At 40.0% G+C, this 28,000-nt stretch overlaps 1 long non-coding RNA gene across 1 annotated transcript in view; it reads left to right on the top strand.

Moving 5' to 3' along the window:
- Window positions 1–27,644, top strand: part of LOC144582763 (uncharacterized) — a 63,612-nt gene extending 35,968 nt beyond the window's left edge. Inside the window, exons 3-4 of the long non-coding RNA XR_013536175.1 lie at window positions 7,746–7,824; window positions 27,281–27,644. This is a non-coding gene — a long non-coding RNA (uncharacterized LOC144582763). The remainder of the gene's footprint in view (window positions 1–7,745; window positions 7,825–27,280) is intronic.
- The last annotated feature ends 356 nt before the right edge of the window (window positions 27,645–28,000 follow it).

Consider the following 28,000-nt stretch of genomic DNA (forward strand, 5'->3'; position numbering starts at 1 on the left):
TAGACTTGCATATGTTGAACCAGCCTTGCATCCCCGGGATGAATCCTGCTTGATCATGATGGATAAGTTTTTGATTTGCTGTTGCAATCGGCTTGCCAGATTTTATTGAAGATTTTTGCATCTATGTTCATCATGGATATTGGCCTGAAGTTTTCTTTTCTTGTTGGGTCTCTGCCGGGTTTTGGTATCAGGATGATGTTGCTCTCATGAAATGATTTGGGAAGGATCCCCTCTTTTTGGATTATTTGGAATAGTTTCAGAAGGAATGGTACCAGCTCCTCTTTGTGTGTCTGGTAGAATTCAGCTGGGAACCTATCTGGACCTGGGCTTTTTTAGTGTGGTAGGCTCTTAATTGCTGCCTCGATTTCTGACCTTGTTATTGGTCTATTCATAGTTTCAGCTTCCTCCTGGTTTAGGCTTGGGGGGACACAGGAGTCCAGGAATTTATCCATTTCTTCCAGGTTTACTAGTTTATGTGCATAGAGTTGTTTGTAATATTCTCTGATGATGGTTTGAATTTCTGTGGAATCTGTGGTGATTTCCCCTTTATCATTTTTTATTGCATCTATTTGGTTGTTCTCTCTTTTCTTTTTTATCAGTCTTGCTAGTGGTTTGTCTATTTTGTTGATCTTTTCAAAAAACCAGCTCTTGGATTTATTGATTTTTTGAAGGGTTTTTCGTGTCTCTATCTCCTTCAGTTCAGCTCTGGTCTTAGTTATTTCTTGTCTTCTGCTGGGTATTGAGTTTTTTTGATCTTGCTCCTGTAGCTCTTTCAATTTTGATGATAGGGTGTCAGTTTTGGATCTCTCCATTCTCCTCATATGGGCACTTATTGCTATATACTTTCCTCTAGAGACTGCTTTAAATGTGTCCCAGAGATTCTGGCATGTTGTGTCTTCATTCTCATTGGTTTTGAAGAACTTCTTTATTTCTGCCTTCATTTCATTGTTTATCCAAACAACATTCAAGAGCCAGTTGTTCAGTTTCCATGAAGCTGTGCGGTTCTTGGTTGGTTTCTGAATGCTGAGTTCTAACTTGATTGCACTATGGTCTGAGAGACTGTTTGTTATGATTTCACTTGTTTTGCATTTGCTGAGGAGTGCTTCCAATTATGTGGTCAATTTTAGAATAGGTGTGATGTGGTGCTGAGAAGAATGTATATTCAGTGGATTTGGGGTGGAGAGTTCTGTAAATGTCTATCAGGTTTGCTTGTTCCAGGTCTGAGTTCAAGCCCTGGATATCCTTGTTGATTTTCTGTCTGGTTGATCTGTCTATTATTGACAGTGGAGTGTTAAAGTCTCCCACTATTATTGTCTGGGAGTCTAAATCTCTTTGTAAGTCATTAAGAACTTGCCTTATGTATCTGGGTGCTCCTGTATTGGGTCCATATAAGTTTAGGATCATTAGCTCTTCTTGTTGTATCGATCCTTTTACCATTATGTAATGGCCTTCTTTGTCTCTTTTGATCTTTGTTGCTTTAAAGTCTATTTTATCAGAGATGAGAATTGCAACTCCAGCTTTTTTTTGCTCTCCATTTGCTTGGTAAATCTTCCTCCATCCCTTTATTTTGAGCCTTTGTGTATCCTTGCATGTGAGATGGGTTTCCTGGATACAGCACACTGATGGGTTTTGGCTTTTTATCCAATTTGCCAGTCTGCGTCTTTTGATTGGTGCATTTAGCCCATTTACATTTAGGGTTAATATTGTTATGTGTCAATTTGATACTGCTATTTTGATTCTAGCTGGCTGTTTTGCCCGTTAGTTGTTGTAGATTCTTCATTATGTTGATGCTCTTTAGCATTTAGTGTGATTTTGGAATGGCTGGTACTGGTTGTTCCTTTCTATGTGTAGTGCCTCTTTCAGGAGCTCTTGTAAAGCAGGCCTGGTGGTGACAAAATCTCTGAGTACTTGCTTGTTTGCAAAGGATTTTACTTTTCCTTCACTTATGAAGCTCAGTTTGGCTGGATATGAAATTCTGGGTTGAAAGCACTTTTCTTTAAGGATGTTGAATATTGGCCCCCACTCTATTCTGGCTTGTAGAGCTTCTGCCGAGAGATCTGCTGTGAGTCTGATGGGCTTCCCTTTGTGGGTGACCTGACCTTTCTCTCTGGCTGCCCTTAGAATTTTCTCCTTTATTTCACCCCTGGTGAATCTGACGATTATGTGCCTTGGGGTTGCTCTTCTTGTGGAATATCTTTGTGGTGTTCTCTGTATTTCCTGCATTTGAGTGTTGGCCTGCCTTGCTAGGTGGGGGAAATTTTCCTGGATAATATCCTGAAGAGTATTTTCCAGCTTGGATTCATTCTCTTCGTCACATTCTGGTACACCTATGAAACGTAGGTTAGGTCTCCTCACATAGTCCCACATATCTTGGAGACTTCGTTCATTCCTTTTTGCGCTTTTTCCTCTAATCTTGGTTTCTCGTTTTATTTCATTGAGTTATCTTTGACTTCTGATATTCTTTCTTCTGCTTGGTCAATTCGGCTGTTGAAACTTGTGCATGCTTCGCGAAGTTCTCGTGTTGTGTTTTTCAGCTCCTTCAATTCATTCATATTCCTCTCTAAGTTATCCATTCTTGTTATCATTTCCTTGAAACTTTTTTCAAATCTTTTTTCAAGGTTCTTCGTTTCTTTGCATTGATTTAAAACATGTTCTTTTAGCTCACAAAAGTTTCTCATTATCCACCTTCTGAAGTCTGATTCGGTCATTTCATCACTCTCATTCTCCGTCCAGCTTTGTTCCCTTGCTGGTGAGGAGTTTTGGTCCTTTGTAGGAGGCGAGGTGTTCTGGTTTCAGGTATTTTCCTCCTTTTTGTGCTGGTTTCTTCCCATCTTTGTGGATTTATCCACCTGTCGTCTGAGTAGTTGCTGACTTTTCGATTGGGTCTCTGAGTGGATGCCCAGATTGTTGATGATGAGGTATTTCTGTTACTTGGTTTTCCTTCTACCAGTCTAGCCCCTCCACTGTACTACTGCTGAGGTCCACTCCAGGCCCTGCTTGTCTGGGGTGCACCTATAGCAGCTGTGGAACAGCGAGGGAGGCTACCAGTTTCTTTTTCTGCTATCTTTGTCCCAGAATGATGCCTGCCAAATGTCAGTCTTCTGGATATAGAGGGGTCAGGGAGCTGCTTGAGGAGACAGTCTGTACTTTATAGGAGCTCAAGTGCTGATCTGTGAGCTCTGTTGTTCATTCAGGGTGTTAGGCTGCTACGTTTAATTCTGCTGCAGCAGAACTCATTAAAAAACCCCTTTTTTTCTCAGATGCTCTGTCTTGGGGGGTTGGGGTTTTCTTTATGTGTCCGTTGCACTGTCCTGCCCAGCTAGGAGGCAGTCTAGTCACTATTTGCCTGCCGAGGCTTCACTCTGCTGGTGTGAGGTCTGCCCTGTTGCTGCAGGCTCTGCCCTACTGCTGTGGTCTCTGCCCTGCTGCCATGGGCTATGCCCTGCGGCAGAGTCTCTCTGTTGTGGCGGGTTGCCTCAGCAACGGCAGGCTGCGTCAGCAATGGGAGTGTACCTCAGTAGGCGTGGGTTGCCTCGGTAATGGCAAACGCCCCTCCCCCAGCGAGCTGCACCATCCTGGGTTCAGCTGTGCCCGCAGTGAAACTCTCCACCTGGAGCGTTTGGAATCGCTGTTTTGTTTGTCCCACTGCCCTGGCCCAAACGCCGTTTCCCTGAAATCTCTTGGCTCACTGTCCAAGTCCCATTCAATCAGATGGATATGCCAATCTGTCCTCTCAAGTGTCAGATTGCCGGTTCAACAGGGCATCCGGACCAGTGCGCTTTGTGCGGAGCACTGTGGAGTGCCGCTGTGCTGCAGTGCCGGCCACCGGTTGCACCGGCCGCCGGCTGCACTGGCCAAAACCGCTTCACTGGTGTCCCACATCTCTTTTATACCTGGGAATTTCCCTGTTCTGTGGGCAACAAAGATCCATCTGGAAATGCGGCCCTGACTCACCCTCCATGTGTTCACCGAGAGCTTCAATTCTGGGTTGTTCTCACCACGCCATCTTGAGTCTCCTCCTGTGATTTATTTTTTAATCCTAAATTTTCAATCTCATGGGATTTATATTAACTTGTGACATGAGGTAAGATTCTTTCTTTTATTTCTCAGTAGTTAGATAATATTTGAGTTTTAAATTTGGCAGTAAGACAGAGACTAATGTCCAGTTGCAGAATCCAAGTGAAGAATCTTGCCAAGATTCTCTTTCTGGCAAGAATGCTAAAGATGACACAAGAAAAAATTGCTTCTGGGAGGAGAAAGTGAATGTGCTCATGATCTCACCACTGGAATCCACAACTTTTAATACATAGGTTACAACAAATAACTTATATGATTAAAGAAGAAGCCATCAGAACCTCTCCCACCAGATACTCGCAGCTGGATTTCTGTCACCTCCTTCTGCTGCAACACTCAGGGAAGAATGAAGCAGGAGATTCTCTTGAGGACTTGCTCAATTTTCTTGGGTGGAGGCCCATTTGCTCTCAGGGTCAGTGTCTTTGACGCAAGTTGCCAATCTTGGGACCCATGGGGAGAGATCGTGACTCTGTAACTTGGGGTAGCTCAGCTTGTGCCAAATGAAAACTAGGACCTCTGGAGCAATTAACTTGGAGGAAAGTAGGGTGGGGAAGTCCAAATCTGTTCAAGTTTCCACTTTCTCATGGTTTCCTTTGGTAAACTTGAATATAATCTAACTCTATAGTATCCCCGAGATCCTTTCCAACTCAAAGTCTATAATCCTTCTAGGCACTGTCATCCTCTTAGGCCTCAGCCATTCATTTTTTAGTTTATTCATTCAACAAATATTTATTAAGTAGTTCTGTGTAGGTAGAAATCAGTCTCACAACTAGGCCACATGCTCCACATCACTAATCACTAGAGAAATGCAAACCAAAATCACAATGAGATACTACTTTACACCAGTCAGAATGGCTATTATTAAAGAGTCAGAAAGTAGCAGATGCTGACAAGGTTGTGGAGAAAAGGGAACACTTATACACTGCTGGTAGGAATATAAATTAGTTCAGGAAAGCAGTTTGGAGATTTCTCAAAGAACTTAAAACAGAACTACCATTTGACCCAGTACACCCATTCCTGGGTATATATCCAAAGGAATATGAATAAATAGTTCTACTAAAAAGACATACGTGTTCATAGGTTCATTGCAGCACTATTCACAATAGCAAAGGCATGGACTCAATCTTGATGCCTATCAATGGCAGACTGGACAAAGAAAATGTAGTACATATACACCATGGAATACTATGCAGCCATTAAAAAACAGAATCATGTTTTTTGCAGAAACATGGATGCACCTGGAGGCTATTATCCAAAGCGAATTTATACAGAGCTAGAAAACCAAATACTGCATGTTCTCATTTAAAAGTGGGAGCTAAACATTGAACATATGTGGACACAAAGAAGGGAACAACAGACACTGGGGCCTACTTGAGGGGAGATACTACCTGTCAGGTACTATGCTCACCACCGGGGTGATGAAGTCATTTGTCCACCAAACAATAGCAACAGGCAATTTACCCATGTAACAAACCTATACACATACCTCCGATCCTAAAATAATAAGAAAAGAAACTAAGGACCCAAATAAAAGATTAGCTTAAATAATAAGACTTTTAAAAAATCCTTATATAACAAGGTATCCCAAGATAGGGAGATTCTAGAATAGGTTAATTCTGCTGGTGAATCATATAAAATACCAGGTTCTTTCTACTTTTCTTTTCTGTCATTCTCAGAAGTTGGGTATTCTCATGTTCTCAATAGAGCTGCAGCAGCTCCAGGCTTTGCACCTTCATTCATCAGCATCTAGGATCAAATAAAGTGGGTATTGCCATACCTAGAGTTCTTTTTATAAAACCTAATAACTGTTCCTCAAACCTTTACCTTTCTCCATGGAGGCTTTCTCTTCCATATCTTAGCCAGAATCAGAACATACACCCTTTCCCAAGTCAATCACTGATAAGAAGAATGGAATCACCAATTTTGATTCAGACTAATCAAGATGCTTCTCTACTGGGCTGGGGCTATGCTGGTACCTAGGAAAGCAAGGCAAACTAAAAAATCCTGTATAACCAAATTTAGGGCTTTGTTGGCAAGGAAGGACACTGATGGGTAGGCAACTGACATGGTCTGGCTCACCAATATTTATATATTTTGCCAGTCTTACAGGCAAAAGTGAGATCTTATATTTTTATTTGTTTCTTTGCTTTTTAATTCCACTAGGCATTTTCTCCCATGTTGCTTGGCCATTTCCAGTTCTTTTATGAATTGGCAGCTCATGTCCATGGCCTGCTTGTCAATTGGTATGCTCATTTTTCTTGCTGGTTTGCAAGAACCCTTATTATTTTTCTAGTGGGATTATTTTTTCTTTCTTCATTCCTTTACTCAGAATAAGGTAATCCTCAGTTCTTTATTTTTCTCACACCTACCTTCCAAATTTACCTTCTTGGACATGTCTCAAGAGCTTTCTTTAAAAACACACACAGCCTTGGTCCAACACAAAATAGTTATTCACTGACAAACTAGTTATCCTTCAATCTTCTGGATTATTCTTTTTAAATAAATGTCTCATCTTTTCCTATCTCCACTGCAAATCTACCCCTATCACTTCTACCTTTGGACTGTTGCCATAGCCTCCTCATTGGTTTCCTTACCTTAGTGCCTTCCTTTTCATTCTTCCTGCAAACCCTAGGTGATGTTAGTATTACCAAAACACCAAGCTGTGGATGACACAGCTTTGTACCCATTGTTGCTCAGGCTGCCTTCTTACTTGTTGAGTAAAATCTGGACTTCTTATCCTAGCTTGTAAACCCATTTCATTCGTTTCCAAACAACTGTTTTCACTGTTGCCTTTTGCTCTCATTATATCAAATGACCATACCCAAACCTGCTTTTTGTTAGTGCCATTTTCCTTCCTTTCAAGTCCCCTTGGTGGAAACCCACCAATTTTTCAACGGTCAGTTCAAAAGCTACCACGTTGGCAAAGTCTTTCTAGATGCCTCAAGTCAGAATGACCTTGTTTTTTCCTTCTGTCAACCTTTTTCCTGTTTCGGTTTGTGTACTTGAGACATCTTGCCTGTATCACTGTTCCATATATGTGGAGCTCTCTGTCATGCCTTGAGGGCAGGATTTTTGTCTATGCTTGTGTCCTCCTCCCTCCTGGGGTTCATATGTAGTGAATGTTCAGTGTGTGCTTATTGAATCTGTTAATACTCAGTAAATGTTTGACATTAACAATTCTTCTTGATGTACAATTAACCCAGGGGGGCAACTTAGATTTAATTGTTGTTTAGCAGTTTCTAGAGCAAGCCCAATTGCCACTATATGCACAAAAGCTTTGGGGGAAGGTGGTATATTCTTCATCTGTTTGCAGTATGGATTTTCAAGACTTAGTTTTGATTTGTTAGAAGACAACTCTGTAATGACACTTCAATTAATCAATCCTTTTGTGGAAGGAGTATTTTAAGTGAATTCAGCCTTAAAATTACTACTACAAACAAATCTGTATAAATCATGCTAAATTATGGGGAATGAAGTCAGACATAGAAATGTACTTTTCCACTTGCTTTTAAGAAACTTTAAAAGACATATAATAACCAAGACAATTTGCTGTGTGTCAGGTACTGTTCTAAACACTTTATATGCATTTATTCAGTCCTCATAACACCTCTAAGAGATAGGAATAATGATTATTTTCCACCATCTTATGCTACTTGTAATCTCTTTGCTAGAATACCTGCTGATCTGGAAGGCACAAAGACCCACAAAAATGATAAGATATAAATTAGAAGGAACATTACGGAGTCTAAGGTTTGTGCTGCTACTATAAATATTCTGTTTCATGAAGATAAATGATTTGTGAATTTTAGCATCCATGATGTCATTTAATGAGGATTTGCATTCTAATTACTGTAATTACTCTGCTGTAACATTCTGACATCCAAGGATTTATTGGTATAAATCCTTATGTATCTCTTTCAAAGCAGGAAACCAAATTCTTTGATTAATTTTACCTACCCCATTTAGAACTCGTATTATGAAATGTGTGGAACAACAGTTCTCAAAATGTGTCTGTGCATCCCTGGGGATCCCTAAGACCCATTCAGAAAGTCCATGTGGCCAAGACTACTTTTGTAATGACACAAAGATGTTATCTGGCCTTTACACTCTCAATGTTTCACAAGTATACAGTGGAGTTTTCCAGAGGCTACCTAAGGTATAATACAGTAACACGCTGAATGTTGAAGCAGATCTGAGAATCCAGCTGACTTCTATGAAGCCAAACATTAAAGAGGTTTGCAAAAATGGAGAGCAATGCCACTTTTCTTATTAATTTAATTTTGTTTTGGAAAATAGTTATTCTTCATAAAAGTACATTGTTTGCATTAACCCATTATCATATAATAACGTTACTATAGTTACTTGAAATTGGAATTTTCAATTCTTAATATAGTTAATGTTGATACACATAACCCCCATAAACAAAGTTCTTTAAGATGCTCCATAATTTGTAAGAGTGTGAAGGAGCCGAAAAGTTTGAGAACTGCATTGTGCAGAGAAACTAGGACAAATCCAAATCGTGAGTTGTGTCTAGATTAGTTTCTGAAATCATAATTTTAATTCTGTATATGTACTCACATATTTATAGCTTGAAATATACTTTACCTTGTTAGCTCATATAACTTGACATTTTATTCATGCGCTGGATGGATATTTGTTGAACACTTGTGCGCCAGGTGCTGGGCTAAGCATCGGCAGTACCATGGGAAGAAACTCTGCTCTCATGGAGCTTGGCTGTGGCTTCACTCCTGTGCCTTTCCCTTCAGTGGCTGTACTGTCCCAAGGATGGAAAATGAGGGTTCTGGAGAGGAATTCCTGGTCTAAGACTGAGTTTTCTTCTGTAGCTGATGGAGGCATTATTACGTCTTCTAAGCTACCGAAAAGCAGCTCTCCTGGGTGTGCTTGGAAGTCTATGCTATCACCCAGTGTTTCTCAAACTTGCCAGATCCTGAACTTTCCCGAATAACAGGAATTATCTGGAAGTACTTCTTAAAGACACAGATTCCAGGGCCCCAGATTCCAGAAACACTGATCATGGGAGAGGCCTGGGTTTCTGTATATTTATCAAGTACTCCAGGTTATTTTCTTTTTAAAAAATTACAGGCAAGTTTGGGAAATACTATTGCAACCCATTACAAACCCTGAAGCTTTACTCTGGGAAACTTTAAAAAATACCACTGCTTAGGTTCTAACCACAATGACCTAATTTAATAACAACAGAATGATAAAAATGAAGACAAACTATCAATAATCAAAATTAAATTATGAGAGTTTTTAAAATCTATAATTGTTCCTTTAGTGGCCCCATGTTCTCCACACCCCTAGAATCATTACTTGGCTAGGAAAATGACATCTGGCCTCATTAATGGTGCTTTTCTAGTTGTAAGATACCAAGAATACAACATTGGGAACTATGCTGTGATTTCTAGTGGTGGGGGAAACAGCGGAGGGACCACTTGCTTTGGAAATAAAAAAGGAATGTGCATAGTTGCTTTGAGCTATAAACATGTGTCCAGGTCACAGCAAAGGCTAAGTGGGAAACAGTCTTCATGGCTCCACTGAACTGAAAACTTGGAGAGGAAGCAGAGAAACAAAACCACACCAGGACTTTCATTGTTGTTCCAGAGAACTTTCAGAGAAAATGCAAAGTGTGTACTGTTTAATCCTGAGGGAAAATCAACTAAATTTTTAATGAAGAAAATATTTGGCCTGGTGTGGTGTGCCTGTAATCCCAGCAGTGTGGGAGGCCAAGGCAGGCAGATCGTGAGGTCAGGAGTTCGAGACCAGCCTGGCCAACGTAGTAAAACCCCATCTCTACTAAAAATACAAAAATTAGCCTGGCCAAGTGGCGTGACCTGTACTCCCAGCTACTTGGGAGGCTGAGGCAGGAGAATTGCTTGAACTTGGGAGGTGGAGGTTGTGGTGAGCCGAGATCATGCCACTGCCTTCAGCCTGTGCAACAGAGCGACACTCCATCTCAAAAAAAGAAGAAAAAAAAAAAAGAAAAGAAAGTGTATTTTTTCATTTATGAAATCATGGACTCCAAGTATGTGGAGAGGTGACAAGCCTGAAGACATTTGAGAGGTCATTTGGCTCTACTGCCTACTTTCTCTGTCTCTTTATCTTTATTCTCCCTGATGTAATCTTGACCAGGCATCAGGAGACATGAAATTTGGGCTGCTTCTGTCATTGGCTGGCTGTGTGATCCACGTACAAGCCGCCTGCACTCTCTGGGCCTCAGCTTCCCTGTCTGTTTAAAGAAAGGCATGCTCTAGTCTGTTAAGCCCTTCCACCTAGATCATTGCAAAAGATATAAGACTCTGTCATAACATTGTTCTGGCATCTTCCTAGACAAAGGACACTTAGCATATAAGGGTGAATGTTTGAACTCCAACTAAAACACACACACACATACACACACATGTAAAACAAAGTATTCTTCTTATGTGACCAAATTAAACAGGATCTGCTCAGGGACTTAGTATTCAGAAAACCATAACCAATTTATGGAAAAAGAGGAAAGGTCTGAAGCTTGACCTTTGTTCACGTATTTTCCTGTTTAAGTGTTTACTTTTTAAAATTTAAAATATTTTTTCCTAGCTTTATTGAGGTATGATTGACAAACATTGTGTATATGATTTTCGTTTCTTTTTATGAGTTGGAATCTTGCTCTGTCACCCAGGCTGGAGATCTTGGTTCACTGCAACTTCTGCCTCCTAGGTTCACGTGATCCTCCTGCCTCAGCCTCCCAGTAGCTGGGATTACAGATTCCCTCCACCATGCCTGGCTATTTTTTTTTTTTTTTTTTTAGTAGAGATGAGGTTTCACCATGTTGGCCAGGCTGGTCTTGAACTCCTGACCTTAGGTGATTCATCTGCCTCAGCCTCCCAAAGTGCTGGGATTGCAGACATGAGTCACTGTGCCTGGCTGATGTTTTGATATATGTATACATTGTGAATTGATGATCATAATCAAGCTAATTAACATATGCATCACCTCACATGGTTACCATTTTATTTTCGGTATGGTGAGAACACTTAAGATCTGATCTCTTAGCAAATTTTATGAATACAATACAGTATTATTAACTGCAGTTTCCAAGCTATACGTTAGGTTTCCAGAACTTATTCATCTTAAAACCGAAAGTTTGTATGCTTTGACCAGTATTTCCCTTTTCTTCCCATCTCCCAGGCCCTGGTAACCACCAGTGTACTCTTTGTTACTAAGAGCTTGATATATATTTTTTTAATATTTCACATATAAGTGAGATCATGAAGCATTTGTCTCTCTGTGTCTGGCTTACTTCACTTACAATATCCTCAAGGTACATCCATGTTGTGGCAGATAGCAGGATTTCCTTCTTTTTGAGGTTAAAAATATTCCATTATGTGAATATATATATGAAATTCATATATATATATTATATATATAAATGTTATATATGTATATATATGAATGTTACATATGTATATATGTTATATATGTATATATATAAATGTGATACACACACACACACACACACACACACAATGTCTCACAATTTCTTTATTCCTTAAGTGATGGATACTTAGGTTGTTCCCATATCTTGGATATTGTGAGTAATGTTGCAGTGAATGTGAGAATGGCTGATTCAGCTCCCTTCTGGGTGGTATGGTTTGGGTTCATGAAATATTCTCAAAGATCATTTTCTTTATCCAGGTCTCTGGATAATGGATTACATTCCTGTGCCCCTCCCACCCCAGTGCTATGCTTTATGACCTGTATTTCCTGAACAAGAATATTTTGTGCAAACCCTTGGCCTGAATCTGAATTATTCAGGTTCAAGAACATTTGGGTTCTCTTTGAGGCAAGCTTCCCAGAGCAGGCAACAGCTGGGCCTTTTCTTCCCTCTTCCTCCATCTTCCCAGCCCCAGTCCCTTGGAATTGAGCAGTGAGAGTGAGGAGTCCAGAGCTGCCACACAGCTGCCGTATGTCAGGCCTGGGAGTCAGGGCTTGGGGTCTGGTTCTTGTTCTTCAGCCTCTTATTCTCCTTGGGTCCTTGAGGAGGTCACTTGCATTATCAAACTCAGAGCTTTGAGCGATTAGGTTAGAATGGATATACAATTCCATACATCAGGACTTCTTATGAATAGTTCATTAAAAATATACAGGTCCAGACCTCACTGTCAGAGATTCTGGGTCAGATAAATCCAAGAGGAGCTGTGAATCACTGTTCTTGACCTGAGGCAGCTGCACAGATAATTCTAGATGTCTTCCATATGTGCTGTGTGGCACCATTCACCCACCTATTGGAGCGTGAAAGGGCTTAAGCAAGTTTCCTCTTGCACAGAATTGTTGTCCAGGCCCATGGTTCTGAAAGTATGCCTATAGGTCTCCAGTGGGCCATGAAGATCTACCTGAAGGCCTCAGATGGAACCAAATGTGAGCTCTTTCTTCACTGTTAGGAGGTTAATGACATCCATTTCCATCAGTTGGTATCTTTGCATGGATTAAGAGCTGCTTGTTAATATCTACTATCTGAATGTAGGTTCCCGTCAAAACAAAGCTTAAGGCAAGAACTTTGATGAGATGTTTCTTTGGGAGGTAAACCAGGGAGTAGAAGAGGGGAAAGGGAAAAGTCCAATAAAGGATGTCTTACTCTGTTTTACGTTGCTATAAAGAAATACTGGAGGCTGGGAAACTTATAAAGAAAAGAGGTTTGTTTGGCCCATGGTTCTGCAGGCTGTGCAAGAAGCATGGCACCAGCATCTGCTTCTGGTAAGGGCCTCAGGAAGCTGCCACTCATGGCAGAAGGGAAAGTGGAGCCAGCATCATTCAGCAAAGAGGAAGGAAGGAAGGAAGGAAGGAAGAAAGGGAAGGAGGTGCCGGGATCTTTTTAACAATCAAATTTCAAGGGAATGACTAGAGTGAGAACTTCCTCGTTTCTATGGAAATGGCACTAGGCACTACGCTGTGCATGAGGAATCTGCCCCCATGACTCAAACAAACACCACTCAGCAGGCCCTATCTCCAACATGAAGAGTATGTCATTGAATTGATCACTATTATGAGAAGCTGGAGCTCAATCCCTTTGAAGACCCTCTGTCAATCCATGTTGTTCAGTGGCTCTTAACTGTGAGTGTTTTTTTCTTTCCTGATGGCATTGGAAATGCGTGGGAGCATTTTAAATTGTCATAATTGGGAGATGCTGAAGCATCCAGGGATATTGCTAAACATCCTATGATGCACAGGACAGACCCCAACCCTAAGATAAAAAATTATCCGGCTCTCAATTTCAATGTTGCCAAGGTTGAGAAACCTGTACACCATGCCTCAGAATTGTCTCTCTGAGGAACGGTGAGCCTGGAGTATTTATCCAGCAACTTCCATCCTCCTCTGGGTCAGGGTTGACTCTGGAAATTTGACTATTTTCAAACTGCCAGGCTGCCCTTGCATTAGGGCTGAGCAGACTTCCATGGTTTTGGAGAAATCCTTGAGGCAGGAAATACAGAGGCACCGTGGCACACATAGGTAGGAACCTGGCCACATGTGTGAAATAGCCTAGTGTGTGCTGAAATCAGGGCAATGCCCAGGGACTGAGGCAAGGTATGATTTTCCCAGCTGAGTAATGATTCTAGGGATATAGAGACTATGGTGTAACTGCAAAAAATTATGGGCACAAAGTGTCATAATTTAATTCTAGACAGAGCCAAAGGCTGGAAATCCAGTATGGTGCAAATTGGCTCTATGGTAAAATTGTTAAAAACATTATTTCTGGGACAAGCCAAAATCCTGTCTCCAACACTTGCTTTATTTGTGACCTTGAGCAAGTTAATCAACTTTTCTGTCTCTTGGCTTCCTCACCTAGACAATAAATGGGCTTGATAATAGTTTCTACTTCATAAAGTTGTTGTGAGGACTAAATTGGGCATGTGTGTGCATGTGGTTATATACATCTGATGTCACACTAATAGTTTCTGACATTTGGTGAGCACTGATTAACTAGTTGGTTGTTTACATCATCCCAGAGCTCTGATTCTGGACTTGGGGAGTTGCAACATCAGTCTGCCTTGGCCTTTTTCCATTGGTAGTACACATAGGAGCTTAGTTAAATGGAAAAACATTCATTGAGCTCCTATTAGAAGCCTAGTCACTGTGCTAGGCTCTTGTCCAAGCTCTCAGTAATAAGAATAGGATGCTCCCTCTTTCCTCTTCTGCTCTTTATCTAGGACTGCTTTCCTCCCGTTGGTTTTATGAAGTAGAGGTGAAAAGGAAGGAGCACTGGGCTTGGAGAAATGAATTGCAATTCCTGGCTATACTTTATCAATCACTGGTTGTGATTCGGGAAGCCACTTTGCTTTTGAATACTCATATTTATAAAGTGAATATAATCTACGATTGCTTCACTGCGTTGCTATGAGAATTAAATGAGATGATACAAGCAAAATATTATAAAAATTGCTATATATGCCAACAATTTTGTTTTAGTATTAGGCTGATGCAAAAGTAATTGCAATTTTACCATTACTTTCAGTGGCAAAAACTGCAATTAATTTTGCACCAACCTGATAGAATGTCAGTGTCCTTAATTCTGTCTGGGCCTGCAGAGTTTTAAAACATACAATTTTTTTGCATTCTAGTCCCAAGATTGTTGAGTGTACCCGGAAGGGTGCCAAGAAGAACTGTAACTTAAAAAAAATTTCTAGTTAATTGTGACGATCAGTGAGATTTGAGAACCATGAAACTATTCTGTGAGTGCTATGAAACAGGGATTATGCCTCATTCAACTTTGTATTCTCACTGGCTAGCAGTTTAGTCTACAGTGTAATCAACGAATGCTTTGTAGTTTAAAATAAAAGACCAAATCTCAATACTTAGAAAAACAGACAAAAGTCACAGCACTCTAGGACTTGCTCCACTCTCCCAAACTGCATATTTGTCTTGAACCACCTTCCTTACAGTGAACTGTTGGTTTGTGCCTTAAGTGCCTGAGCTAATTGGTATCCATGACTATAATACTTGAGCTGATTACACTACCTTATGCTCAGAATCAGGACGAGTGACAATCTTTGCCTTTTCAACTTCAGAGGTGGCTGCAAAAATTAAGGAGACGATAGATAAGAAAGTGATTTTCAGGCTACAGAATGCTATAAATATATAGGGAGTTGATGTTATTAAAAAGGAATGTACACTAAGTAAACTTGTAGATCTCTAAGGCTCAATTATATTGTGACTGTAGAAGACAGAAGATTCTTTTCTTTTTTTCTTTTTTTTTTGAGATGGAGTCTCTGTTGTCGGCCTGGGTTGGGACCACGCAATGGCACAATCACTGCAATGTCTACCTCCCAGGTTCCAGCAATTCTCCTGCCTCAGCCTCTGGAGTAAGTGGGATTACAGGTACCCACCACCACACCTGGCTAATTTTTGTATTTTTAGTAGAGATGGGGCTTCATCAGGTTGGCCAGGCTGGTTTTGAACTCCTGACTTCAGGTGGTCTGCCCACCTCGGCCTCCCCAGCTGCTGGGATTACAGGCGTGAGCCACCATGCCCCTCTGAGAGAAGATTCTTTAGTCAGATTCTTTATAATCACAGATTCAATACTGAGTTCAGTAAAGTGATTCAGAGACATGGAATTCTTTAAAGAAACATGGACAGTTAAAATTATAAGATGAGGCAGAGGCATACTGGCTGAGACAACCCAAGAGAATATAGAGGTATCACAGTATTAATAGCAGAAAAGTAAAATTCAAGGCAAAAGGTATTGAATAGGTCAAAAAGAAATGCTTTATAATGATAGAGCTTGTGACTCATAATGAAATATAACTGTCATGAATAGTTATGCACCAATGAATACAGCACAAAAATATTAGAAGTAAAATCTTCAGAAAATATAAGAAAAATTTGACAGCATCAAAATTGTGGTGGAAAAATATATTACACCTTTTTGGAAACTTGGCAAATCCAGTGGCCTCAAGATAAAGCGAAAGTGAACATAATTTAGAAGATATTTTTATAGAAATAAATTGAACCCTACAAAGAGAGAATAAACTTTTGATACAGTGCCCAGTGAACAAAACTCTATCATATCTTAGGCCTAACAATGCTCTAATAATTTTTCCAAAGAAAAAATATACTATTGATATGGGCTGTTCAGTATGGTTACCACAATTCACATCTGGCTGTGGAGTACTTGAAGTGTTGTATGCATTGAGATGAGATGTAAGTGTTAAATACACAACGTATTTCAAAAACTTGGTGGCAAACAGTAAAATATCCCACTAATATTTTAATGTTCAAATGATATTGTGGTATATTAGATTATATAAAAATATGAAAAAATGCTCATCATCACTGATTATTAGAGAAATACAAATCAAAACCACATTGAGATACCACCTCACGCCAGTTAGAATGCTGATCACTAAAAAATCTGGAGACAACAGATGCTGGAGAGGATGTGGAGAAATAGAAATACTTTTACAGTGTTGGTAGGAGTGTAAACTAGTTCAACCATTGTGGAAGACAGTGTGGCGCTTCCTCAAGGACCTAGAAATAGAAATTCCATTTGACCCAGCAATCCCATTACTGCGTATATACCCAAAGGATTATAAATCATTCTATTATAAAGACACATGCATATGTATATTAATAGCAGCACTATTTACAATAACAAAGACCTGGAACCAACCCAAATGCCCATCGATGATAGACTGGACAAGGAAAATGTGGCACATATACACCATGGAATACTATGCAGCCATAAAAAAAAGATGAGTTTGTGTCCTTTTTAGGGATATGGATGAATCTGGAAACCATCATTATCAGCAAACTGATACTAGAACAGAAAATCAAACACCACATGTTCTCACTCATAGGCGGGTGTTGAACAATGAGAATACATGGACACAGGGAGGGGAGCATCACACACTGGGGTGTGTTGTGGGGTCCAAGGGAGGGACAGCATGGGGGTGGGGAAGTCGGGGAGGGATAACTTGGGGAGAAATGCCAGATGTAGGTGATAGGGGGATGGAGGCAGCAAACCACATTGCCATGTATGTACCTATGCAACAATCCTGCATGATCTGCACATGTACCCTAGAAAACGTACAATAAAAAAAATTAAATTTGATTTTATCTGTTTCTTTTCGCTTTTTAAATGTGACTACTAGAATATTTAAAATTCTCTGTGTGGCTCACATTTGTGCCTTACATTATATTTCTATTGGATAACACTTTTAGGGGTCCTATTTCTTTTCTACAATGTAATAAAGCATAAGGCATAATAGCAAAATCTCAAGTCCCTTAGAAATTAAAAAAAGCATGTGAATTATAAACTCTCATTTAAAAATCTTTTGTGTCAAAGAGGATGCAAAACTAGCAATGTCATAATATCTAGGAAGTAAATATGATTAGAAATAATAAACAGTTATGCATTGCTTAACAACAAGGATATGTTCTGAGAAATGTGTCCTTGAGTGATTTTGTCATCATGTAAACATCAAAGAGTGCACTTACACAAACTCAGATGGTATAGCCTACTATTCGCCAAGGCTATATAGTGTAGCTTCCTGCTCCAGGCCACAAACCTGTGCAGCATGTTACTGTACTGAATACAGTGGGCGCTGTCATACAGTGGCAAATATTTGTATGTGAACATACTTAAACGTAAAAAGTACAGTAAAAAATATGGGGCTAAGGACACGAATAGACAGTTCTCAAAAGAAGATATGTAAATGGTCAACAAATGTGAAAAAAATTGTTCAACATCAGTAATGGTCAGGGAAATGTAAATCAAAACTACAATGCAATACCACCTTACTCCTGCAATAATGTCCATAATCAAATAATCAAAAAGTAATAATGTTGGCATGGATGCGGTGCAAAGGGAATACTTCTACAATGCTGATGGGAATGTAAATTAGTACAGCCACGATGGAAAACAGCATGGAGATTCTTTAAAGAACTGAAAGTAGAACTACCATTTGATCCAGCAATCCCACTGCTGGTTATCTACCCAGAGGAAAAGAAGTCATTATACAAAAAAGATACTTGCACACGCATGTTTACAGCAGCAGAATTTGCAATTGCAAAAATATGGAACAGGCCCAAATGCCCATCAATCAATGAATGCATAAAGAAACTGTGGGGTGTGTGTGTGTGTGTGTGTGTACACATATGTATACATATATATTAATATATATTATATATATTTTAATTATATACAATTAAAAATATATATAATTAATTCCTCTTTATGGCTGAGTAGTATTCTACTATATATATATATATATATAGTGGTATGTATGTGTATATAGATATATATATACATATACACATATGTATATATATACATACATGTATACGTATCTATACATATATATAGATGTATACATATGTGTATACATGCATCTATCTATCTATCTATATATAGTAGAATACTATTGAGCCATTAAGAGGAATTATTTAGTGGCATTTGCAGCAACCTGGACAGAATTGGAGACTTTCATTCTAAGTGAAGTAACCCAGGGATGGAAAACCAGACATCTTATGTTCTCACTCATAAGCGGGAGCTAAGCTATGGTATGCAAAGCCATAAGAGTGATACAATGGATTTTGGGGATTTGGGGAAAGGCTGGGAGAAAGGTGAGGGATAAAAGACTACACATTGGGTTCAGTGTATACTGCTTGGGTGATGGGTGCACCAAAATCCCACAAATCACCACTAAAGAACTCATGTAACCTGTTCCCCAAAAATGTATGGAAATAAAAAAAAATGTTTTAAATGTGCACCTGTCTAGGGTGCTTACCATGATGGCATTTGCAGGACTGGAAATTGCTCTGGGTGTCTCAGTGAGAGTGGTAAGTGTATGTAAAGGCCTAGGATATTAGGTTATTACTGTGCACTGCTATACACTTTAAAAACATTGTACACTTTGGCTACACTAAATTGATAAAAATGTTTTTCCTTTCTCCAATAACAAATTAACCTTAGTTTATTGTAACTTTAAAAATTTATATACTTTTCCATTTTTTAAAACTTTTAAATTCTTTTGTAATAACACTTAGCTTACAACACACATTGTATAGCCATACAAAAATATTTTTTCTTTATATACTTATTGTATAAGCTTTTTTTCTATTTTTTTTTTTAACTTTTAAAACTTTTTTGTTTGAAACCAAGACACAAACACACAGTCTAGGCCATCACAGAATCAGGATCATCAAAATCCCTGTCTTCCACCTCCATATCTTGTCCCACTGGTAGGTTTTCAGGGGGCAATAATATGCATGGAGCTGCCGTCACTTGCAGTAACTATGCCTTCTTCTGGAATACCTCCTGAAGCATCTTCCTGACACTATTTTACAGTTAACTTAGTATTTTTTTTAATAAATAGAAGGAGCATACTCTAAAATAAATAGTATAGTAAATACATCCATCAGTAACATAGTTGTTTATTATCATTATCAAGTGTTATGTACTGTACATCATTGCATGTGCTGTGCTTTTATACAACCGGCAGCACAGTAGGTTTGCTTACACCAGCATCACCACATACAAGTGAGTAATATGTTGTGTTATAACAGGTACAGTGTCACTAGGCGATAGGAAATTTTCAGCTCCACTATAATGTCATGGGACTGCCATTGTATATGTGGTTCATCACTGAGCAAAATCATTATGTTATGCATGACTGTATATCAAAATATATGGGATTTACCCAAAAGAAAATTTAGAGCTCCAATTGCTTTCATTACTAAATTTAAAAAAACAGAAATAAATGGACTAAACCTGAATAAACTAAAGTCTGCTCAAGAAATCAGAAAAAGAGAGTATATTATCCTCAGAGATCTTACAGTCAGGTTTAGAAAAGTAGTCTCCAGTATACAATGGATTCTCAATTATCTCAGTACCAAGCATCTACTGTGAGCCAACCAGCAGGACTGCCCTTATTATCACTAATACTTCCAAACAAAATACAAAGTTGTACATTATTGCCCACCTGTTCTCATTTTACAGATGAGAAAACAGGCACAGCAAGGTTAAGTGACTTGCTCAAGACCTCAAAACAAGATAAAAGATGTGTGATTAGAATTCTAGCTCTCATGCTCATGGGGTATCCAATTCATCACACTGGTGCCATAAAATATTCAGCTGTGGGATAATGGAATGGAAAAGTTATACAATTGCATTTGACTTGATTTGGTTGGCATTACTTGGTTTAGTTTTAGGAATGCTCGTCCCCTCTTTTATGGTACAAATAAATAACAATAGGTGATTGTTTAAGACCCTTTTTGGAAAGCAGCAGGGAGAGACGCTTTGGACAGGTTAGCTCTCCTGGTGTATCATAGGGGTTACTTGTTTCTGGTAGAAAAGGCCTCCTCCCATTATGGTGTGGTTGCACTAATGTGCACGGGGCACTCTAAACACATGTCCCATTAAGAGATCCCTGGAGTTTTGGTTGTTTATCCAAGTAATACTCTGTATTAGTCCATTCTCATGCTGCTATAAAGAACTCTGCAAGACTGGGTAATTTATAAAGGAAAGAGCTTTAATTGACTCCTAGCTCTGCAGGGCTGGAAAGGTCTCAGAAAACTTATAATCATGGTGTAAGGGGAAGCAAGCATGTCTTCACATGGAAGCAGGATAGAAAGTGAGTGCCCAGTGAAGGGGGAAGCTCCTTATAAAACCATTATAAGTTTCCTCCTAGCTTCCTTCATGCGCTGGCATTGAGTATCTGTGGCTTTTCTAGGTGCATGGTGCAAGTTATCAGTGGATCTACCATTCTGGGGTCTGGAGAATGGTGGCCCTTTTCTTCTAACTCCACCAGGCAGTACCCCAGTGGGGGCTCTGTGTGGGGGCTCTGACCCCATATTTCCCTTCTACACTGCCCCATCAGAGGTTCTCTCTGAGTGCTCTGCCCCTGCATCAAACTTCTGTCTGGACATCCAGGTGCTTCCATACAACCTCTGAAATCTAGGTGGAGGTTCCCAAACCTCAGTTCTTCTGTGTACCTGCAGGCTCAACACCACATGGAAGCTGCCAAGGCTCTGGGCTTGCACCCTCTGAAGCTACAGTATGGGCTGTACCTTGGTCCCTTTTGACTATGGCTGGAGTGGCTAGGATGCAAGGCACCAAATCCCTAGGCTGCATTCAGCAGTGGGGCCCTGGGTCTGGCCCACAAAACCATTTTTTCCTACTAGACCTCTGGGTCTATGACGGGAGGGGCTGCTGTGAAAGCCTCTGACATGGCCAGGAAACATTTTTCCCATTGTCTTGTTGATTACCATTTGGCTCCTTGTTACTTATACAAATTTCTGCAGCAGGCTTGAATTTCTCTGCAGAAAATGGGGTTTTCTTTTCTATTGCATTGTCAGGCTGCAAATTTTCCAAACTTCTATGCTCTGATTCCTCTTGAATGCTTTGCTGCTTTGAAGTTTATTCTGCCAGATACCTGAAATCATTTATCTCAAGGTTAAAGTTCCACAGATTTCTAGGGCAGTGGCAAACTGCCACCAGTCTCTTTGCATAGCAAAAGTGACATTTACTCCAGTCCTCTAAAAGTTCTTCATGTCCCTATGAGACCTCCTCAGCCTGGACTTTATTGTCCATATCATTATCACCATTTTGGTCAAAGCCATTCAACAAGTCTCTAGGAAGTTCAAAACATTCCCATATCTTCCTGTCTTCTGAGCCCTCCAAGTCTCTAGGAAGTTCAAAACATTCCCATATCTTCCTGTCTTCTGAGCCCTCCAAGTCTCTAGGAAGTTCAAAACATTCCCATATCTTCCTGTCTTCTGAGCCCTCCAAGTCTCTAGGAAGTTCAAAACATTCCCATATCTTCCTGTCTTCTGAGCCCTCCAAGTCTCTAGGAAGTTCAAAACATTCCCATATCTTCCTGTCTTCTGAGCCCTCCAAGTCTCTAGAAGTTCAAAACTTTCTCACATTTTCCTGTCTTCTCCAAACGGTTCCACCCTCTGCCTGTTACCCAGTTCCAAAGTTGCTTCCATATTTGGATATCTTGACAGCGGTGCCCCACTACCCAGTACCAATTTACTGTATTAATTCATTCTCATGCTGCTAGAAAGAGCTGCCCAAGACTGAGTAATTTATAAAGGAAAGAAGTTTAATTAACTCACAGTTCCACAAGGCTGGAAAGGCCTCAGAAAACTTACAATCATAGTGGAGGGAAAGCGAACCAGTCCTTCTTCACATGGCTACAGGAGAGAAAAGTGAGTGCCCAGGGAAGGGGGAAGCCCCCTGTAAAACCATCCATTGATGGTTTTAGAACTAACTCACTAACACAAGAATAGGATGAGGAAAACTGCCCCCATGATTCATTTATCTTCACCCGGTCCCTCCCATGATGCATGGGGATGATGGGAACTATAATTCAAGATGAGATTTGGGTGGGAACACAGCCAAACCATATCATACTCTAAAACCGTCTTTACACTGGGACACATTGCAGTTAAAGCTTCATTAGCCATGAAATGGACTTCACTAGAATTGATTCACTTTTTCTGCTAAAAGAAAGGGGAAAACCACCATAAAAAATACAGCAAAAAATCAAATCATTGGAGAGTTTTGATCTGTTGAATTCATTTCAGCACACATTTTTCAGATTCCTAGTGGGTGTCAGCATCAGAAACAGAGCTATGATGAACAAGACAGAATACCAGCCCTGGGAGGGATCATACGGACTCCTAATCTGTTATTTTTACAATTGTAAGAACAGAGACCCTCCCAGTCAACTCAGGAGATAATCAACAGAGTATTATTTGGGTAGACAACTGATATACCAAGGAATTCAGAAGATCCTTCAGCCTGCTGTAAAGATAAACATAGGAATAGGGAGGAATTGAATCTCAAACAACTATACTTCAAAAGACTGGATCATATGGAGGCACGGGAAGCTTCACGGCCTTTACAGTACACTACATGAGTACTATCTCAGCTACCACCAAAGAATTTCTCTTTAAGGCTCAGACGCTATGCCAAATACTCTTCAATTCTAATAATTTTCTCGATTTTTCATATTGTCTACTCCTCCTCGGCTGTCATTTTAACTTTCTTTACTCATGTGCATTGGTTTCTGGCTCTCTTACCGATTTCTTAGCTCTTTGTATCTGGATTTTAAATGATCATAGTATATCCTAATTTGTCCACTTCATTGAGTCATTTAATATTTAAAGTCCTCCTTTTACGTCTCAATTTTGAGCTAGGTTCTGGGGATTCCAGATACAGTGAGAGAGTTGTGGGTCCTAGAGCATGTAAGAGAGAATAGAGGAGAGAGAAAGGAGAAGAGAGACAGACAGAGAGAGAGATAGAGAGACAAGGAGAGAGAGACATCAACCAATAAAGCAACATCATCCAGTTTTTGTGTTTTAAGAAGGTTCTTTATGTATGAAAAACACATCAGGGGTGGGAAAGGAGGCAGCAAGAAAGAGACAAGAACAGGTAGGAGCCTATTCCAGCAATGCAGGTGAGAATGATGGCATGAATTACAGTGTTAGCAGTAGAGATTATAAAGAGAGGAAAAATGAGATAGCCTATTAGGAGGTACTACAAGCCACTTACTGGTTGCTTAGATGCTGAATATTTGTGAAAGGGAGACTTCTGATTTGATCAACTGAATCAATGGTGATAAAAGTTACTGCAGAAACCCAGAGGAAGAGAGGGAAGTGGAGAAAGGTGTTAAAATAATGAGTTTTGGACACTTAAAATTGTCAGTATCAGAAAGAAAACGTTAAATGGGTTTTTTTTGACAGAGTCTCACTCTATTGCCCAGGCTGGAGTCCAGTGGTGCAAACTTGGCTCACAGCAACCTCTGCCTCCTGGGTTCAAGCCATCCTCATGCCTTCACCTCCTGAGTAGCTGGGACCACAGGAGCACACCACCATACCCGGTTAATTTTTGTGTTTTTAGTAGAGACAGGGTTTCACCATGTTGGCCAGGCTAGTCTCGAACTCCTCACCTCAAGTGGTCCTCTCACCTCGGTATCCCAAAGTGCTGGCATTACAGGCATAAGCCAGTGTGCATAACCGGAAAATGTTAAATAGTTGAATTAGGAAGAGTGGAGCTCAAAGGAGTTATCTGGGCTGAAGATATAAGTCTAGCAGTTGATATGGTTAGGCTTTGTGTCCCTTCCCAAATATCATCTTGAATTGCAGTTCCCATAATCCCCACATGTCATGGGAGAGACCTGCTGGGAGCTAACTGAATCATATACATTGGATTTGAAAACGTGAGGTTTGTTGATGGATGATTGTAATAAGAGCAGTTTCCACTGGGTGTGGAGGTGGAAGGAGCAGAGAGCATCACTGAGAGTAAAAGAATGATGTTGAAGTCCCCATGCTGCTGTTCTCATGGTAGTGAGTGAGTTCTCACAAGACTTGATGGTTTTATGAGGGGCTTTCCCCCTTTTGCTTATTCTTCTCTTCCTGCCACCATCTGAAGAAAGATGTATTTGCTTCCCCTTCCACCATGGTTGTAAGTTTCCCAAGGCCTCCCCAGCCATGCTGAACTGTGAGCCAATCAAATGTCTTCTTTATAAATTACCCAGTCTCAGGTATGTCTTTATTAGCAGTGTGAGAATGAACTAATGCAACAGTTGTAGCAGATAGATGGCACTGACAGCCATGGTTATAGAAGAGATAATGAAAGGAAAAATCCTCCAAAGAACACTAAGTTCAGGTAGATGAGGAGGGGACTGTCAGGTGACTGAGAAAGACGTTCCAGAGAGGTGGTATATGGAAGCCCAGAGAGAAGCATGTGCTAGGTGCTGTGACAGACACTGGGAGGCTGAATAAAATGAATACCAAGTAATATTCATTAGATTTGAAAACATGAGGTTTGTTGAAGGATGATGAGAGCAGTTTCCATTGGGTGTGGAGGTGGAAGGCAGAGCAGAGAGCATCACTGAGAATAAAAGGATGATGCTGAAGCCCTCTTCTGTGTCAGGCTTCTAGTTTTATTCTGCTATACTTTCCATAGTGGCAACCTCTGTTATGCATTTTGTGTGAGTCTTTTTCACAGATAAATATCAATTTCTTCTCTATTTTTACATTTTCTAGAATAACATAGCAAAAGAACAATAAGATGAAGTGAGGATTTACATATATTTTGTAGAGATAACTCTTGGTGAGTTTGGCCATGAGTAAGGGATAGAGAGATGATACAGAAACTGGAGGGGCAAAGATTTGCCTTTTTAAAGAGGCAGGCGCTAGAGCATGTTTGCTTGCTGATGGGAGTGGTTTAGTAGGGAGAAAGGGAGGACTGACTCTATTCCAGGAGAGAACATAACTAAGGAGGTACAGACTTTTAGAAGGCAGGAATGAATTCATGGGATGGAATTCAGAGCCTAAAAGGAGAGCTGGCCTTTATTAGGAATGAGGACACTTCCTCCATTATAACAGGTTAAAAAGCAGAGAAGGTGAGTACAGATATTGTAGGCTTGCTCATGGGTAGTGAGAAGTTCAGTTTGCTTCTGGTGACTTCTGCTTTTTCTCAGTGTGAGGCAAGAAATGATATACGTAGGAGGAAGTGTGGGAGAGAGAACTTACTCACCTTGGAGAGTGGGAAGGTGAGCCTGTCAGAGAAACATGATCAGCTCTCTGGGCAGTGGTAAAGCCCAATTAATTGTTGGGATCACATTAACATGAAACCCATCATCTCAGTTATGCAGTTGTTTCCTCTAGCAACATATAGCTGGTTGGAGACAGCCTCGAGGAGGGAGATGTCTGGTGTTTCAGGAAAGTCTGATGGAGGAGGGTATGAGTGAAGGAGTTGGTAGGATTTTCCAGGGAGTAACTGAAATGATTATTCATGAAATCTAGGATGGACAAGAGGGAAGGGAAGTCAGGAGTGCCATGAGAAAATGGTCGGAATCAGAGGTTGACATCAAAGACTTGTGGTGGGAGTGGTGGGGCTGTTCTGGAGCATGTGATCTGGAATGATGGAAGGTGGTGGTAAGGGAGTGGGATGTTTAAACTGACATTTCACAGATGATATGTTTCTGTTGATGAGAAGATCCAAGGTGTGACTGTGGGAGTGGGCAGATGAGACAGATCGAAATGAAGGTGGAGTGGGAGAGGCAAAACCAGGCTGCTGGATGTTGAGACTAGTGACAATGATGACGGGAGTTGGGGTGGACAGAAAACTGAGCCAGGAGTTCAGGTTGTCAGGATTAGCGGTTGTGGTCAGGTCAGTAGTTTATAGCAACAAAGGGAGACTGTGAGTTTGCAAGAGCTTTTGTGTTTTATAAGAGCAAAGCGGGAGAGATAGTGTGGAAGAAGAAATGGAGAGCAGGGACAGCTATCCCATCTCAAGACTAGAGGTTGTGAGTTATGGGAGAACAAACAACCTAGGGCTACAGGAGAAATGCTGTCTCAGAGAACAGCCAGATTTCAACTAAGGCAAAGTATGTGAAAGAACTTACTAAGGAAAGGTTGGCAATTTAGTGTGTTTGCTGACCCCAGAGCAGGCTACCAGAGGGTTATAGTGGAAGGATTTGTGGGAAGGAATTGGATTAGGTTAGAGGATGTAACAAAGCACCATGGAGATGTAAGTCCACTTACTGGTTTCACTGTGGAACCAAGCTTACAAACTAGACTAACTCATGGGTAGCTGGCCATTCTGTAGGACTGGTTAGGAGTAATCTGTCTCTGGTCAAATTCTCCAGAAGTAAGGCAATGATGATGTGAATATGGAGCGTGACTTTTTATGCTTAGGAAGTTACCCAGAACTATTTCCCTCAGCAAGAGCTGTGGATAGGGGGGTACTCCTAGGGAAAATGAATTTCTGTGCGAAATGTAGCCAGTTCCAACCCCTTTTCAAAGCAGAAGTTTTCTCTCTAGCATGGTCAGTATCTTCCGTTTAAACATATTTAGTCAATGTGACATTGTCAGCAGAGTCTAGTTCATATTAGTGTTGGTAATTTCCAGCATAAATATATTATTGCATTATTTTTAAAAGGCCAAAGAAAATGTCAGTGAAACACCATTTCTCCCTTTAGATTAGCAAAAGTAATAAAGATTGGTAGCAACCATTGCTGGTGAAGGTGTGGGAAATGGATTCCACTATATACTATTGGGTGGCTCGTGAATTGGTTCAAAATTTGTGGAGGATGATTTGTGATATCTGTTACAATTTTAAATGCCCATATCCATTGACACTGAATTTCAATTTGAGAAATCCAATTTACAAAAAATTCTCATTGTATTTTAGGTACATAAAGCTATATTTTGGGGAATCTGGCTTGCAGTACTGTTGAAATAGAAAAAATTGAGAACAGCCTGCTTGTCTCTCAATGGAAGAATGGTTTTAGAATTATCATGTCTTTACCAAGAAATGCTAGACAGTCATTTGAACGAATGAGAAACAACAACAAAGACAGATCTGTACCTGTTGGCATGGAAGGATGTCCTTGCTATGTAATTAAGCAAATAAATTCACAGACTAATATATATAGCATGATTGAATTTTTTTGTTAAAGAAAATGTGTATGTATATGTGCATATATAAATCTGTATGTGACATATCTGTATCTATATCTATATCTGATACCATACTTCATCAATTCTAGCACATACTTTTGTCATATGTTCATGTCTCTGAAATCCAAAAGCACCTTACAACATGTGATGTGTAATAGTTTAATCAACAATAGTTTTTTTTCCTTATTTCTTGATGGTACAGAAATTTATGGTGTATTTTAGAATTGAAAGATGCTTAGATGTGATAAAATATGATAGGTAAATAGATGAATAGAGACAAAGAAAGAAATATGAAAATGTATGAGCATAGGAACAAGGATATGCATTAAATAGTTACTAGAAGTTGTCTTTGGGTTGGGATTGAAATAACAATGGGTGTTCTTTTTGCCTTCTTCAAAATATTCTATAATTTAATGTTTTAATTGAGGTAAAAAATATCCAAAGCTTAAAT

Source organism: Callithrix jacchus, chromosome 1 (assembly GCF_049354715.1).
Source record: "Callithrix jacchus isolate 240 chromosome 1, calJac240_pri, whole genome shotgun sequence".
Lineage (NCBI taxonomy): Eukaryota > Metazoa > Chordata > Mammalia > Primates > Cebidae > Callithrix > Callithrix jacchus.